General features: G+C 44.5%; 1 pseudogene; it reads right to left on the bottom strand.

Annotated features, from left to right (window-relative positions):
• Positions 1-9,127: 9,127 nt before the first annotated feature.
• On the bottom strand, positions 9,128-10,900 carry LOC125088599 (endothelin-converting enzyme 2-like; annotated as a pseudogene).
• Between the last annotated feature and the right edge of the window lie 4,462 nt (positions 10,901-15,362).

The raw sequence follows: 15,362 nt of genomic DNA, 5'->3' as shown, positions 1-15,362 counted from the left end.
TGTCTGATTACTGTTATTAGGACTTCCAGTACTGTGTTGAGTAACAGTGGCAAGAGTGGGCATCCTTGTCGTGTTCCTGATCTCAAAGGGAAGGCACTCAGTTTTTTCCTATTGAGAATGATATTCTCTGTGGGTTTTTCATAGGTAGATTTTATGAAGTTGAGGAATGTTCCCTCTATTCATATACTTTGAAGCGTTTTAATCAGGAACAGATGCTGGATTTTGTCAAATGCTTTTTCTGTATCAATTGAGAGGACTATGTGGTTCTTCTCTCTTCTCTTATTGATTTGTTCTATCACATTGATTGATTTGCGAATGTTGAACCATCCTTGCAACCCAGGGATAGATCCCACCTGGTCATGGTGGATAATCTTCTTAATGTGCTGTTGGATTCTATTAGCTAGCATCTTGTTGAGAATCTTGGCCTCTGTATTCATCAGGGATATTGATCTGAAATTCTCCTTTTTGATGGGGTCTTTGCCTGGTTTGGGGATCAGGGCAATGCTGGCTTCATAGAATGAGACTGGAAGTTTTCCTTCTGTTTCTGTTTTTTGAAACAGCTTCAGGAGAGTAGGTTTTATTCCTTCTTTGAATGTTTGGTAGATTTCCCCAGGAATCCGTCAGGTCCTGGGCTCTTGTTTTAGGGGAGGTTTTTTGTTTTTTTTTTTTTTTTAGTTTATTTTCATTTAATTGTGTAATTATAATTTTTAATTATATATGTCCTGTTTTCTTTTTATTATAAAATTTTAAATTAACATATAATGTGTTATTATCCCCAGGGATACAGGTCTGTGAATCGTCAGGCTTACACACTTCAACAGCACTCACCCATAGCACATACCCTCCCCAATGTCCATAACCCAACCACCCTCTCCCTACCACCCTACCCCCAGAAACCCTCAGTTTGTTTTGTGAGATTAAGAGTTTCTTATAGTTTGTTTCCCTCCTGATCCCATCTTGTTTCATTTTTTTCCTTCCCTACCTCCCAGACCCACCATTGTGCCTCTCAAATTGTTTTTTGGGAGGTTTTTGGTCACTGCTTCAATCTCCTTACTAGATACTGGTCTATTCAGGTTGTCAATTTATTCCTGATTCAATCTTGGCAGTTACTGGGTTTCCAGGAATGTATTCATTTCTTCTAGGTCGCTTAACTTATTGGCATATAACTGTTGATAATAATTTCTGATGATTGTTTACATTTCCTTGGTGTTAGTCTTGATCTCTCTCCTTTCACTCATAATTTTATTAATTTGGGTCTTCTCTCTTTTCTTTTGGATTACTTTGGCCAATGGTTTATTGATCTTATTGATTCTTTCAAAGAACCAGCTTCTAGTTTCATTGATGTGTTCTGCTGTATCTCTAGTTTCTATCTCATTGATCTCTGCTCTAATCTTGATTATTTCCCTTCTCGTGCATGGGCTTGGCTTAATTTATTGTTGATTTTCCATTTCTTTAAGATGTAAAGAGAGCTGGTGTATCTGGATTTTTCCATTTTTTTAAAAGATTTTATTTATTTGATAGAGATCACAAGTAGGCAGAGAGGCAGGCAGAGAGAGAGGGGGAAGCAGGCTCCCCGCTGAGCAGAGAGCCTCATGTGGGGCTTGATCCCAGGACCCTGGGATCATGACCTGAGCTGATAGCAGAGGCTTTAACCCACTGAGCCACCCAGGCGCCCCTGGATTTTTCATTTTTTTTGAGTGAGGCTTGGATGGGTATGTATTTCCCCCTTAGGACCACCTTTGCCATATCCCGTAGGTTTTGGACCAATGTGTCTTCATTCTCATTCGTTTCCATGAATTGTTTAAGTTCTTTGATTTCCTGGTTGATTAAACATTCTTAAGCAGGGTGGTCTTTAGCTTCCAGGTGTTTGAATTCCTTCCAAACTTTTTCTTGTGGTTGAGTTCCAGTTTCATAACATTGTGGTCTGAGAATATGCAGGGAATAATCTCAATCTTTTGGTATCAGTTAAGCCCTCATTTGTGACCCAATATATGATCCATTCTGGAGAGAGTTCCATGTGCGCTCGAGAAGAATGAGTATTCTGTTGTTTTAGGTGGAATGTTCTGTATGCATCTATGAGGTCCATCAGGTCCAATGTGTCGTTCAAAGCTCTTGTTCCTTTATTGATTTTCTCCTTGGATTATCTATTACTGAGAGTGGCGTGTTAAGATCTCCTACTATTAATGTATTCATATCAATATGACTTTTTATTTTGCTTAACACTTGGCTTATGTAGTTGGCTGCTCCCATATTCAGGGCATAAGTATTTACAATTGTTAGATCTTCTTGGTGGATAGACCCTTTAAGAATGATGTAGGGTCCTTCTGTATCTCTGACTACAGTCTTTAGTTTAAAATCTAATTTGTCTGATAAGAGAATTGCTACCCCAGCTTTCTTTTAAGGCCCGTTGACATGAAAGATGCTTCTCCATCCCTTCACTTTCAGTCTGGATGTATCTTTACATTCCAAATAGATCTCTTGTAGATAGTATATGGACAGGCCCTGTCGTTTTTGTTTTGTTTTTGTTTGTTTGTTTGTTTGTTTAGGCCCTGTCATTTTTAAAGATTTTTTTAAAGATTTTTTAAAAAATTTATTTATTTGACAGAGCTCCCAAGTAGTCAGAAAGGCAGGCAGAGAGAGAGGGGGAAGCAGGCTCCCCACTAAGCAGAGAGCCCCATGCGGGACTCGATCCCAGGACCCCGAGATCATGACCTGAGCCAAAGACAGAGGCTTAACCCACTGAGCCACCCAGGCACCCCAGGCCCTGTTGTTTTATCCAATCTGCAACCCTGTGCCATTTTATGGGCGCATTTAGGCCATTCACATTGAGATTGATTTTATTGTCAATAAAGATAAGTTTTTATTGTCATCATGTTACCTGTGAAGTCCTTGTTTCTATAGATTGTCTCTGTGAATTTCTGTCCTATGTCACTCTTGGGTTCTTTCTTCTTTTATAGAACCCCCCCCCCCTTAATATTTCCTGCAGTGCTGGCTTGGTGGTCACATATTCTTTTAAGCCTTGCCAGTCTCGGAAGCTCTTTATCTCTCCATCCATTTTAAATGTCATCCTTGCTGGATAAAGTATTCTTGGCTGCATGTTCTTCTTATTTAGTACCTGAATACATCTTGCCAGCCCTTTCTGGCTTGCCAGGTCTCTGTGGAAAGGTCTGACATTATTCTGATGGACCTTCCTCTGTATGTAAGGAAACTTCCCCCAGCTGCCCTCAGAAGCTCTTGTCTAAAATTATGATTTGTGAGTTTCACAATTAAGTGTCTTGAGGTCTTTCTAGATTTGTTGATCTTGGTGGGTGTTCTTTCTGCCTCTAGGACTCTAGGACACGAACACTTGTTCCATTCCCCAGATTAGGAAAATTTTCATCCAGAATTTGTTCAACTATATCTTCTAATCTTCTCTCTCTCTCCACCCCCTCAGGGATCCCAATAATTCTGACATTGGAACATTTCATGGCATAATTCATTTTCCTAATTCTGTTTTCATGGCTTCTAAGATGTTTGTTCCAGGCCTCCTCCTGATCCTTTTTCTCTATCATTTTGTCCTCTAGATCACTAATTCTATCTACTGCCTCAGTTACCCTAGCTATTAGAATATTTAGATTAGACTGGATCGCATTGATAGCATTTTTAACTTCTGCCAGGTTAGCTCTCACTTCCGCCCTAATTGGTTCCATGCTGTCACTAATGGTTTTCTCCAACCTGGCCATTGCCTGGATAATTGTTACCCTGAATTCCCTTTCCAACATACTGTTTATGTCCATATCCAATAGTTCTGATGGAGAGGACACAGTCTCTGGATTTTTCCTCTGCTGAGTGTTCCTCCTCCTAGTCATGTTGGTGAGATGGTTGAGGGAATGTATAGCTGAATATATCAACCACTATCCAGGCAAGGTGCACTCTGGAACGTTTGGGAGCAATCGGAAGTCACCACCAAAAAGAAAGAAAAAAAAGGAAAAGCGAGAAACAGAGAGAGAGAGGGGGAGAGAGAAAAGAAAAAACCCAGCCAGAATGAGCCCCAAAAGTAAGGTTTTTAAGATATGTGAACAAGAATGGACAAAAAGACTGGTAAAAGTAAATGACAAGAAAAAGAAAGAACCCAGCCAAAATGAACCCAAATCATGTCTTATATAATACCAGGACAAAAACAAATACACAGAAACAGTGACAGAAGAAAAAGATAGGACAGTGGTTATAAATCCTCAATGTGGGCGAGGAAGGTTATTTTGGTTCTTACTGGTTGTATCTTGATACCTTTGTTAAAGGACTCAACTTTCCAGGGATAAAGGGAAATTAAAAGTGGTTTATAGGGGCGCCTGGGTGGCTCAGTGGTTAAAGCCTTTGCCTTCGGCTCAGGTCATGATCCCGGGATCCTGGGATCAAGCCTCGCGTCCGACTCTCTGCTCAGCAGGGAGTCTGCCTCCTCCTCCTCTCTCTCTCTGCCTGCCTCTCTGCCTACTTGTGATCTGTCTGTCAGATGAATAAAAATCTTAAAAAAAAAAACTGGTTTATATATAGGCGTAAAATTGATTAGGGAAAAAGGATTACCTTGCAGCATGCATATATATATATATATATATATATATATATATATATGGAAGAAAAAGAAAAACACAGGTATATGTACAAAAAAGTTGATGTTAAAAGATTATTATGGGGGTGACTGGGTGGCTCAGTTGTTAAGCAGGTGCCTTTGGCTCAGGTTGTGATCCCAGAGTCCTGGGATCGAGTCCCACATTGGACTCCCTGCTCAGCAGGAAGCCTGCTTTTCCATCTCCCACTCCCCTTGCTTATGTTCCCTCTCTGTCTGTGTCTCTCTCTGTCAAAAGATAAATGAAATCTTTTTTTTAAAAGGTTATTATGGGGGCACCTGGGTGGCTCAGTGGGTTAAGTCTCTGCCTTCGGCTCTAGGTCATGATCTCAGGGTTCTGGGATCGAGCCCTGCATTGGGTTCTCTGCTTGGCAGGGAGCCTGCTTCCTCCTCTCTCTCTCTCTGCCTGCCTCTCTGCCTACTGTGATCTCTATCGGTCAAATAAATAAATAAAGTCTTTAAAAATTTTAAAAAAAAAGGTTATTATGGACTATGTTGTATTAAACCTCTAGTCGTAATGGTAAGTAGGTTTAAAAAATTAAAAGGACAAGCATCATGAGAATGAATTTTAAAAAATTGTATCTATGATATATACAGGTTTTAGGGCAAGACCAGGAGCTTAATATATTGTTTTCTCCTGATGTTGGGGTTTTACAGTTTTAAGGGGACCCCGTGGTGGTTGTCCTCTTGTTCTTTTGGCTTGTCTTCTTGGGGTGGGGCCTGCCACGTGGTTTTCCCCGTCAATCTTGGGCTGAGTCACCTTGCAGGTTATCAAGAGGCTGGGCTCTGTGGAAACCGGTTTTTCGGGCTTTTGTTCTCTGGAAGTTTTTGTTCTTTGACAGCTTTTTGGAGGGTCAGAGCAAACTGTCCGCACCCGGACCTCCGCCTCAGAGAGAAGCCTCAGCCTGCTCCCCTCTGGGTGGTCCAGAACACACGGACTCCCCCTCTGCAGACTCTGCTGAACACACAAGCCCCTACGGGCAGTGTGCTCCCCCAGCCACGTCTCAGGTGTCCGCCTAGGGGCTCGCTTGTGTCTGCTCTCCCGTGCCACTAAAACCGCGAGTGATACTGGTCCAGGGAGCCCACTTCCGGTGGCTGCCTTTGCTGGGACTGATGTCTGCGGACCAGGCCCATGCAGGGTGCACTCGACCCTGCTGTCGCACGGGTCGCACAAGGCTGCCGCAGAGGGATCCCCACCAGAGGTTGCGCTGGGTTCTCCCAGGCGTGGGCTGGGAGCGTCCAGACCCCCGGCTGGTGGCAGGAGGCCGCAGTCCTAGAGAGTGCCAGCCGGGCCACACCAGACTCTCCCAGGTGCGGGCGGGAGCGTGCCCGGCTGAGCAGGGGTGCAGGCAGCCGAAACGTGAGCTCAGCAACCTGGAGACTCTGCCGCACTCTCTCCGGTGCGGGTGGTCACTGGCTTTGGCCCACGCCCTTGAGTGCCCGATTCCACCAGTTGCCCCTTAAGATCTTTTGCTGTTTTTGGGTGCCGTCAACCAGACTCCCAAGTTAATGCTGGTCCCCAAGCAGAGGGCACTTTTGTGTTGGGGTATTACTTTCCAACATGTCGCTTCTGGTGGCTCCCTCTCCCTTCTGCTTATCCTCAGATCTCAGTCCGAGTGTTCCCACTCTGCTTTACCTCTCCACTTGTGTCTTCTGCCCCTGTAGAGATCCAGAAGTGTATAATCTTATACCTCAGGCTGATTTCATGGGTGTTCAGAGTGTTCTGGTAGATATTTTGCTCACTTAGGGGACTGGTTGAAACAGGGTCTCCTACTTCTCTGCCATCTTCCCCCTCCTCCTCTGAATACCAGTTTTTTAACATGAAATACACAATGATCTTCTTTACATATTTATTTGAGATATAATTGACCTGTAACATTATGCAAGTCTAAGGTGGGCAACATGTTAATTGGATATATTTACGTATTGTAATGTGATTGCCAACACCTCTGTCACATTATGTAATTATAACTAGAAGTTTGTACCTTTTGATCCCCTCCCCACCTACCAACTGCCAATTGTTAAATGGCAGTTAAATTGTTAAATTGCCAAATGTTAAATCTGTTCTCTATATAAGTTCATTTTTGTTTTAAAATTCTACATATAAATGAGTTCATACAATTTCTTTTTGTTTTTGACTTACTTCACTCAGTACAGTACTCTCAAGATTCATCCATGTTGTTGCTTATGGAGAAATTGCTTTTTCAAAAATATTTTATTTATTTATTTGACATAGAGAGAGGGAACACAAGCAAGGGGAGCAGGAGAGGGAGAAGCAGGCTTTCTGCTGAGCAGGGAGCCCGATGTGGGGCTCAATCCCAGGACCCTGGGATCATGACCTGAACCGAAGGCAGACAATGACTGAGCCACCCAGGCACCCTGCAAAATTGCTTTTTTTGTGGCCAAATAATATTCCATTGTATATATGTACCACATCTGTTTTTTTTAATTTAATTTTATTTTTTCAGTGTTTCATTTGTGAATACCTTCCCCCATTCCATGGGTTGACTCTTTATTTATCCATTTTCCCATCAGTGGACACGAGTTACTTCCATATCTTGGCTTTGGTATCAGAGTAAATCTCGCCTCATAAAATGGGGTTGGATGTGTTCCGTCCGCTTCAGTTTTCTGGAAGAGTTTGAATAGGGCTGTTATTGATTTTTTAAATGATTGAAGAATTCAGCAGTTGTGCCATCTTGTTCTGGGATTTTCATTTTTAGATCGTTGATTACTGATTGAATCCTCTTGTTAGTTACAGATATGTTCAGACTTTCTTTTGGAGACAGTCTTGGTAGTTTGTAGGTCCCTAGGAAATGATTAATTTATCCTAGGTTATTCAGTTCTTTTGGACAACAGTTGGTCCTTCTATTTTCTTGTGATCCTTTTTCTTTCTGTGACATCAGTTGTAATGTCCTCATTAACTTCTGATTTTATTTACCATTTCAAAAAACCTACTGTCATTATTGCTGGTTTTTCTCTTCCTCTCTACTGTTTTGTTTATATTTGCTCTCATCTTTATTATTTTCTTCCCCCTGCTAAATTTGAATTGTTTGTTGTAATTTTTATAGCTCATTGAGGTGTAAAGTTATTTACTGATTTTTCTTTTTTTAAATGTAGATCCTTATCATTGTAAACTTTCCTCTTAGTGCTGCTTTTGCTGCTACCCGTAAGTTTTTTTAAGATTATTTATTTGAGAGCTCGAGAGAGCTCGAGAGAGAGCGCACAAGCAGGTGGAGCAGGGGCAGAGAGAGAGGGAGAAGCAGGCTCCCCACTGAGCAGGTAGCACAATGTGGGACCTGATCCCAGGACCCTGGGATCGTGACCTGAGCTGAAGGCAGATGCTTAACCAACTGACCCACCCAGGGATCCCTACTGCATCCCGTAAATTTTGATATGTTGTGTTTTCATTTTCTTTGATTTTTATTTAAATTCTAGTGAGTTAACATAGAGTGCAGTATTGGTTTCAGGAGTAGAATTCAGTGATTCATTACTTACACACAACACCCAGGGCTCATCCCAAGTGCCCTCCTTAATCCCTGTCACCCATCTAGCCCATCCCCAGTGTTTTCATTTTCATTTGTCTCATATTTTAAAAAATTCTCTTCAGTTTGACTTTCTTGTTCAAGTGTGTTGTTTCATTTCCTCATATTTGTGAATTTTCAGCTTTCCTTTCGTTGCTGATTCCTGGTTTTATTCCACTGTTGTCAGAAAAGGTACTTGGTAGGATTTCAATCCTCCTAAATCTGTGTTCTGTGATATACTGTGGGATCCGTCCTGGAGGACATTCTGTGTACAATGGGGAAGTGTATCAGTTGCCATTGCGCAAAGTGTTCTGTGTTGGCTGCACTTGGTCTGTCGTGTTGTTCAGGTTTGGTGTTTCCATATTGATGCTCTGTCTGGATGTTCTACCCGTAACTGAAAGTGGGACATTGAAGTCACAAACGCTCTGTTGCTATGTGTTTCTCCATTCAGATCTGTCAATGTTTGCTTTATATGTTTAAGCAAAAAAATGTTGGGTGCATATACGTTTATAATTGTAATATCTTCCTGGGAGATTGACCCTATTACCATGTAATCAACTTCTTTGTCTACTATGACAGTTATTGAATTGATTATCTGATAAAAATACAGCCACCTTTTCTGTCTGCTCCTGGAATATCTTTCTCCATCCCTGCACTCGCAGCCTATGTGTGTCTTTAAATCTATAGTGAGTCTTTTGAACAGTTGGATCTTATTTTATTTTTTATTTTTGAATGATGCGTCTCTTTATTGGCAAAGGGGCCTACAGAGCCAAGACCGCTCCCTCTCCACCCTCTTCCCTGTAAAAATCAACTCTATCCTTCCCTCTCCCTGCTCTGTCTGCTTTTCTGCTGGGACCCGGGAGGATCAGTCGGCCCCTAAGACTTGTGCCCCAAGACACAAAGAACCAGCATCCCCTGTACATACAAACCATACACAGTTCGCCTCTGAGCCGAGGGAGACCAGGAGGCAGCAGGAGGGCTTGTAAAGGCCCTCAGCCTTCCACTAAGAGCGGAGCACGGTTGGCCGGTGACGGTGGGCAGCAGTACTGGGAGCAGCAGCACGAGGAGCGTTGGGGGGGGCAGCTCCTGAGGGTGCGGCTGAAAGGAGTGGAGTCCTCTGAGTGGGCCTCAGGGAGAAGTGGGGGAGGCAACCACCCAGGCCCTGTGTGATCAGAGTGAGGCAGACACAGGAACCCCCAAAGCCACCAAGTCAAGTGATCTTAGGACTAGAAGAGACAGACTCCTTCCTGCGGGAGCTGCCCACCCCCCAGCCTCCTGCAGGCAGGGGGACCTGGAAGGATGTGCCAGTGAATGGTGGGGGCTCTGCTGCAGGTAGTGGTACGCCCAAAGCAGAGGCACAATGTGGTGTTTGAGGGAGGACCGGGACGTGCATCACCTGTGGTGTGGCGGCGTTGGACCCACCCAGCTGGCATCTGCCTTCTGTAAACCTGGAACAACCAACCTCGCTGGGCAAGCTGCCCCAGGTCCTGGCGACAGCCGGCCACTTCTCCCCAGCCCCAGGTCGCCTGCACCTCACACAGCTGTCCGGGGTTCACGGGGGAGCCAAAGGCGAGCTGAAACGCTGCAGGAAGTGACGGATGCGGAGAGTGCCTAGCGCGAGGGGTCGGGCACCAGCTCCTCACGAGAGCGCTCCGGGGTGCAGACCGAGCTCCGCACCTGGGCAAATCCCACAGAGAAGAGCTGGCGTTGGGTGAGCCCCACCGTGGGCAGCCGCTGCTCCCCGCGCTTTCCCAGCCGAGCTCCGCAAGTGTTAGAGGCTGCCTCGGGCTCCCTGTGGCCAGTGGTGCTCACCCCAGCAGCTGGTGGCCGGTGAGCCTCCCCCAGCTGACGTGGTACTGACTGTGCTTCCTGCCCCTCCGTGCAGGTCCCGTGATTCTGGAAGGCTGCCAGTGAGTCATTCTGCCACAGGTTCCCTTCCTTGTCCTATTCAGTCCCCGGGTCACCAAAGGTGTCAGCTCATGGCCCATCGCCATGCCGATGCCACCAAAGTTCAGGACCTTGGGGTGGTTATGGGTGCAGAACGGGGTCTGCAGGATGCTGGCAGGGAAGACGGTTCCCTTCTTGGTTGGACGGTGGTCGGCCTTCACTGTCGGGGGGTCATGCTCCACGGGTCCTGGATGGGAGGCTTGTGGGCCAGTCAGCCATCACCTTAGCAGAGACGTTGTGCAAATCGAACACATTCTGGAGGGGGGGTCTCGGAGACTTGCTGCCCATCGTAAACATCATCCAGCTCTTTGGGCTCCAGGACGAAGTCCAGGGAGCCAGTGCCCTCATAGACGGTGTCTGCTTTCTCCCTGGCTGCCTGATGGGGCTTCTCATCCGTCCGAGCAGCTGCCCCGGGGCCTCCTCAAGGTGATCCCGCTGATCACCCCCTCAGCAATTTCCTTGCTTTGCCGGTCAAATGTGGCTGCCGCAGAGAGGGAGCCCCGGGTGAAGCCAAGTGCGACATCCGTGTTGGAGACACAGGTCTGCTGCCTCGGCTCGCAGGACTTCTTGGTGCCAGGGAGGGTCTCCAGCAGCTTCTCTGTGTAGACTCAAAGCAGCGGTTCACACTCCGGGTCGTCTTCTGCACCAGGTGACAGTTCAGGATGCTTGGCTCTATGTGGCTGATGAGCTCTGACACTTGCTGCAGATAATCTGTCCCGTAGACCGCCAAGCGCTCAGAGTCCGCCAGCTCTAGTGGGGACGGCAGGAAAGACAGAAACTCCAGCCAACCTGTGGAGGGGGCCAGGACCTATGGCTCTGCCATGTTCATGGTTGGATCTTATTTTTAGAAATCTGTTCAGCTGTGCTGTCTTTTGGGGACTATAATCCATTTAGGTTTAAAGTAATTATTGAGCCTGGGTGGCTCAGTGATTAAAGCCTCTGCCTTCAGCTCAGGTCATGATCTCCGGGTCCTGGGATCGAGCCCCGCATTGGGCTCCGTGCTCAGCAGAGAACCTGCTTCTCTCTCTCTCTCTGCCTGCCTCTCTGCTTACTTGTGCTCTCTCTCTGTCAAATAAATAAATAAAATCTTAAAAAATAAAGTAATTATTGATAGGTAAGGGCTTTGTTTGTCATTGTGTTTTCTGTCTGTCCTGTAGAGCATGTGTCTTTTTTCCTCTCTTGCTATCTTTCTTTGTGACTTTTAGATTACCGTAGTGATATACTTTGATTCCCTTCACTTTTTCTTTCATGTATGTTCCCCAGGGATTTTCTCCGTGTTACCCTCAGGCTTACACAAAATGTCCCAGAGTTACAGTGGCCTATATTACACGGGTACGTGTGATCGCATACCACACTCTGCCCCCTTCGTCCCCTCCCACACTCTGTGATATTGATGGGACAGTGTATACCCTTTTATATTGTGTATCCATTAACAAAAGTTGGTAGTTACTCTTCTTTCTTTCAGCTTTTACAGTAAAATTGCAAGTGATTTACACAACACTATGTGAATGGCAAACTATTCTGTCTCCATATTTACCTTTGCCAGTGAGTTTTATACTTTTGTATCATTTCATGTTGCTGTTTGGTGGCCTTTTGTTTCAACCTAAGGAACTCTCTTTTGCATTCTTTTCTTTAAAATTCTTTTCATTATGTTCAGTTAGCCACTGTGTATCATTTGTTTTTTTTAAATTTTATTTATTTATTTTGACAGTGAGACATCACAAGTAGGCAGAGAGGCAGGCAGAGAGAGAGGAGGAAGCAGGGTCCCTGTGGAGCAGAGAGCCCGACGCGGGGCTTGATCCCAGGACCCTGAGACCATGACCTGAGCTGAAGGTAGAGGCTTTAACCCACTGAGCCACCCAGGTGCCCCTCATCCCAGTTTTTGATGTCATGTTCGATGTTTCATTAGTTGTGTATAACACCCAGGGCTCATCACAACACGTGCCCTCCTTTATACCCATCATCTGGCGACCCCGTCCTCCCACCCCTCTCTGAAACTTTCAGATTGTTTCCTGGAGGCCAGAGTCTCTCATGCCTCATCTCCCTCTCTGATTTCTCCCCTTCAGTTTTCTCTCCCTTCCCTATGATCCTCTGCCCTGTTTCTTATGTTCCACACATGAGTGATACCATATGATCATTAACTTTCTCTGCTTGACTTACTTCACTCAGCATAATCTCCTCCAGTCCTGTCCATGTTGATGCAAATGGAGGGTGTCCATCTTTTCTGATGGCTGAGGAATATTCCATTGTGTATATGGACCACATCTTTATCCATTCATCTGTTGAAGGGCATCTCAACTCCTTCCACAGTTTGGCTGTTGTGGATGTCGCTGCTATGAACAATGGGGTGCATGTGCACCTTTGAATCACTGCATTTGTATCTTTGGGGTAAATCACTGGTAGTGCACCTGCCGGGCCCTAGGGCAGCTCTATTTTTAACATCTTGAGGACCCTCCACACTGTTTTCCAGGGTGGCTGCACCAGTGTGCATTCCCACCAACGGTTCTCTTTTGCATTCTTGTGAAGCAGGTCAAGTTGTGATACATTCCCCCAGCTTTTGTTTGTTCAAGAACGTTCTCTCTCCTTCATTTCTGGAGGACAGTTGTCAGACAGTTTGGGGGCAACTCTGGAGAGCTTTCGTGACTATATAGCTGTACATGTGATAGGCTGATTTATCTCCTACACCAGCCTGCTTCTCACACTCGGCACAGGCGCTGTTCCTCAGAACACCCCCCAGTAAACCTCCTCCCTGCAAATCTCTGTCTCTGTGGTTTGATTTTCCAAGCAGCATAATCCAAGTCATCTACTTCAGACAAAAGCATCAGAAAGTCTGGATAAAAATTTATGCTTCTCATAAAAATTATGCTTCACAGTAAATGGCTTCATCCTCTGCATGTTTCTGAGATCTGAGTCAGGAGAAGACAGTTATTGGCAGGAAAACAAATTTGAAGCTAACACAGCCATCAGAAACTTCACAGTGGCTATCTTTTAAGTGCCTACTCTTGCAAATCCTACCAACCACAAAACAATTCCAGCAAATCAAACTGAGCGACAGAGATCTTTCTCAACTGTCCTTGAAGTGCTATTTTTAAAAAAGATTTTCTGAAATATTTTAGAATCAACATACCCAATGTGGGGCTTGAACTCAGAACCCCTAGATCAAGAATCACATGTGCTGCTGACTCCGTTAGCCAGGCACTGATCAGCTTCTTCTCTAATTGAAGTATAATTAACATACAATGTGACATTAGTTTCAGGTGTAGAGTATACTGATTTGATAGTTGTATACACTGCTCAGTGCTACCACATTGTGCAGTCACCATCTGTCACAACATTGTTGGAATATTGCTGTCTGTTCTTTTTTTTTAAGATTTTATTTATTTATTTGACAGAGATCACAAGTAGGCAGAGAGGCAGGCAGAGAGAGAGAGAAACAGGCTCCCTGCTGAGCAGAGAGCCCGATGTAGGGCTCCATCCCAGGACCCTGGGATCATGACCTGAGCCGAAGGCAGAGGCTTTAACCCACTGAGCCACCCAGGCACCCCGCAGTCTGTATTTCTTGAGTGTGTTTTTATCACCATAATTAGTAACTGGAGTTTGTACTTCCTAATGCTCTTAATTTTGCCCATCACCCCCTCTGATAGCCACAGTTTATTCTCTGCATTTATGGGTCTGCTTTATGTTTTACTTGTTCATTTCGTGTGTTTTTGGATTCCACACATAATGGAAATTGTATGGTGTTTGTCTTTTTCATCTTATTTCACTTAGTGTGACACCTTCTAGGTCCACGCATGTTGTTGTAAATGGCAAATCTCGTCCATTTTCATGGCTGATACTCCATTGTACACATTATACCACGTCTTCCATATCCATTTATCTATCAGTGGGCACTTGGGCTGCTTCCCTATCCTGACTATTATAGATAATGCTACAATAAACACAGACATGCATGTATCTTTTCAAATTAGTGTTTTCATCTTTTTTATTATTTTTTATTAGGTTAGTCACCATACAGTGCATTAGTTTTTTTAATTCAATTTTATTTTTTGTGTTCCAAGATTCACTCTTTATGCACCAAACCCAGTGCTCTGTGCAGTCTGTGCCCTCCTTAATACACAGCACCAGGCTCATCCATCCCCCCAACCCCTCTCCCCTCCAAAACCCTCGGTTTGTTCCTCAGAGTCCACAGTCTCCATTGGTTCATCTCCCCTTCTGATTCCCTCCTTCCACTTTTCCTTTCCTTCTCCTAATGTCCTCTGTGTTATTCCTTATGTTCCACAAGTAACTGAAATTATATGGTAATTGACTCTCTCTGCTTAACTTATTTCACTCAGCATCATCTCCTCCAGTCCCGTCCATGTTGATACAAAAGTCTGGTATTCATCCTTTCTGATGGTTGAGTAATATTCCATTGTGTATATGGACCACATCTTTATCTGTCAGTGGACATCCTGGCTCTTTCCATAGTTTGGTGACTGTGGTCATCACTGCTATGAACACTGGGGTACAGATGACCCTTCTTTTCACTCCATCTCTATCTTTGGGGTGAATACCCAATAGTGCAATTTCAGGGTCATAGGGAAGCTCTATTTTTAATTTCTTAAGGAATCTCCACACTGTTTTCCAAAGTGGCTGCACCAACTTGCATCCCACCAACATTCTTCTATACCTAGGTGTCCAGTTTACCCAGCACCATTTATCGAAGAGACTGTCTTTTTTTCATTGGACATTCTTTCCTGCTTTGTCGAAGATTATTTGACCATAGAGTTGCGGGTCCATCTCCGGGCTCTCTACTCTGTTCCACTGGTCTAGGTGTCTGTCTTTGTGCCAGTACCATGCCGTCTTGGTGATCACAGCTTTGTAGTAAAGCTTGAAATCAGGCAATGTGATGCCCCTAGCTTTTTCTTTTTCAACATTTCCTTGGCAATTCGGGGCCTTTTCTGGTTCAATACAAATTTTAGGATTATTTGTTCCAGCTCTTTGAAAAATGCCAATGGTATTTTGATTGGGATGTTACGGAAAGTATAGATTGCTCTGGGCAGCATACACATTTTAACAATGTTTCTTCTTCTGATCCATGAGCCTGGAATGTTTTTCTATCTTTTTGTGTCTTCTTCAATTTCTTTCATGAGTGTTCTGTAGTTCCTCGAGTACAGATCCTTTACCTCTTTGGTTAGGTTTATTCCCAGGTATCGTATGGTTCTTGGTGCTATAGTAAATGGAATCGATCCTCTAATTTCCCTTCCTATAGTTTTTTTTTTTTCCTTTAGAGCGTAACAGTATTGTTTTTG

This window comes from Lutra lutra, chromosome 17 (assembly GCF_902655055.1).
Source record: "Lutra lutra chromosome 17, mLutLut1.2, whole genome shotgun sequence".
Lineage (NCBI taxonomy): Eukaryota > Metazoa > Chordata > Mammalia > Carnivora > Mustelidae > Lutra > Lutra lutra.
Note: the sequence above shows the minus strand (reverse complement) of the source record. Positions and strands in the feature narration are given on the sequence as shown.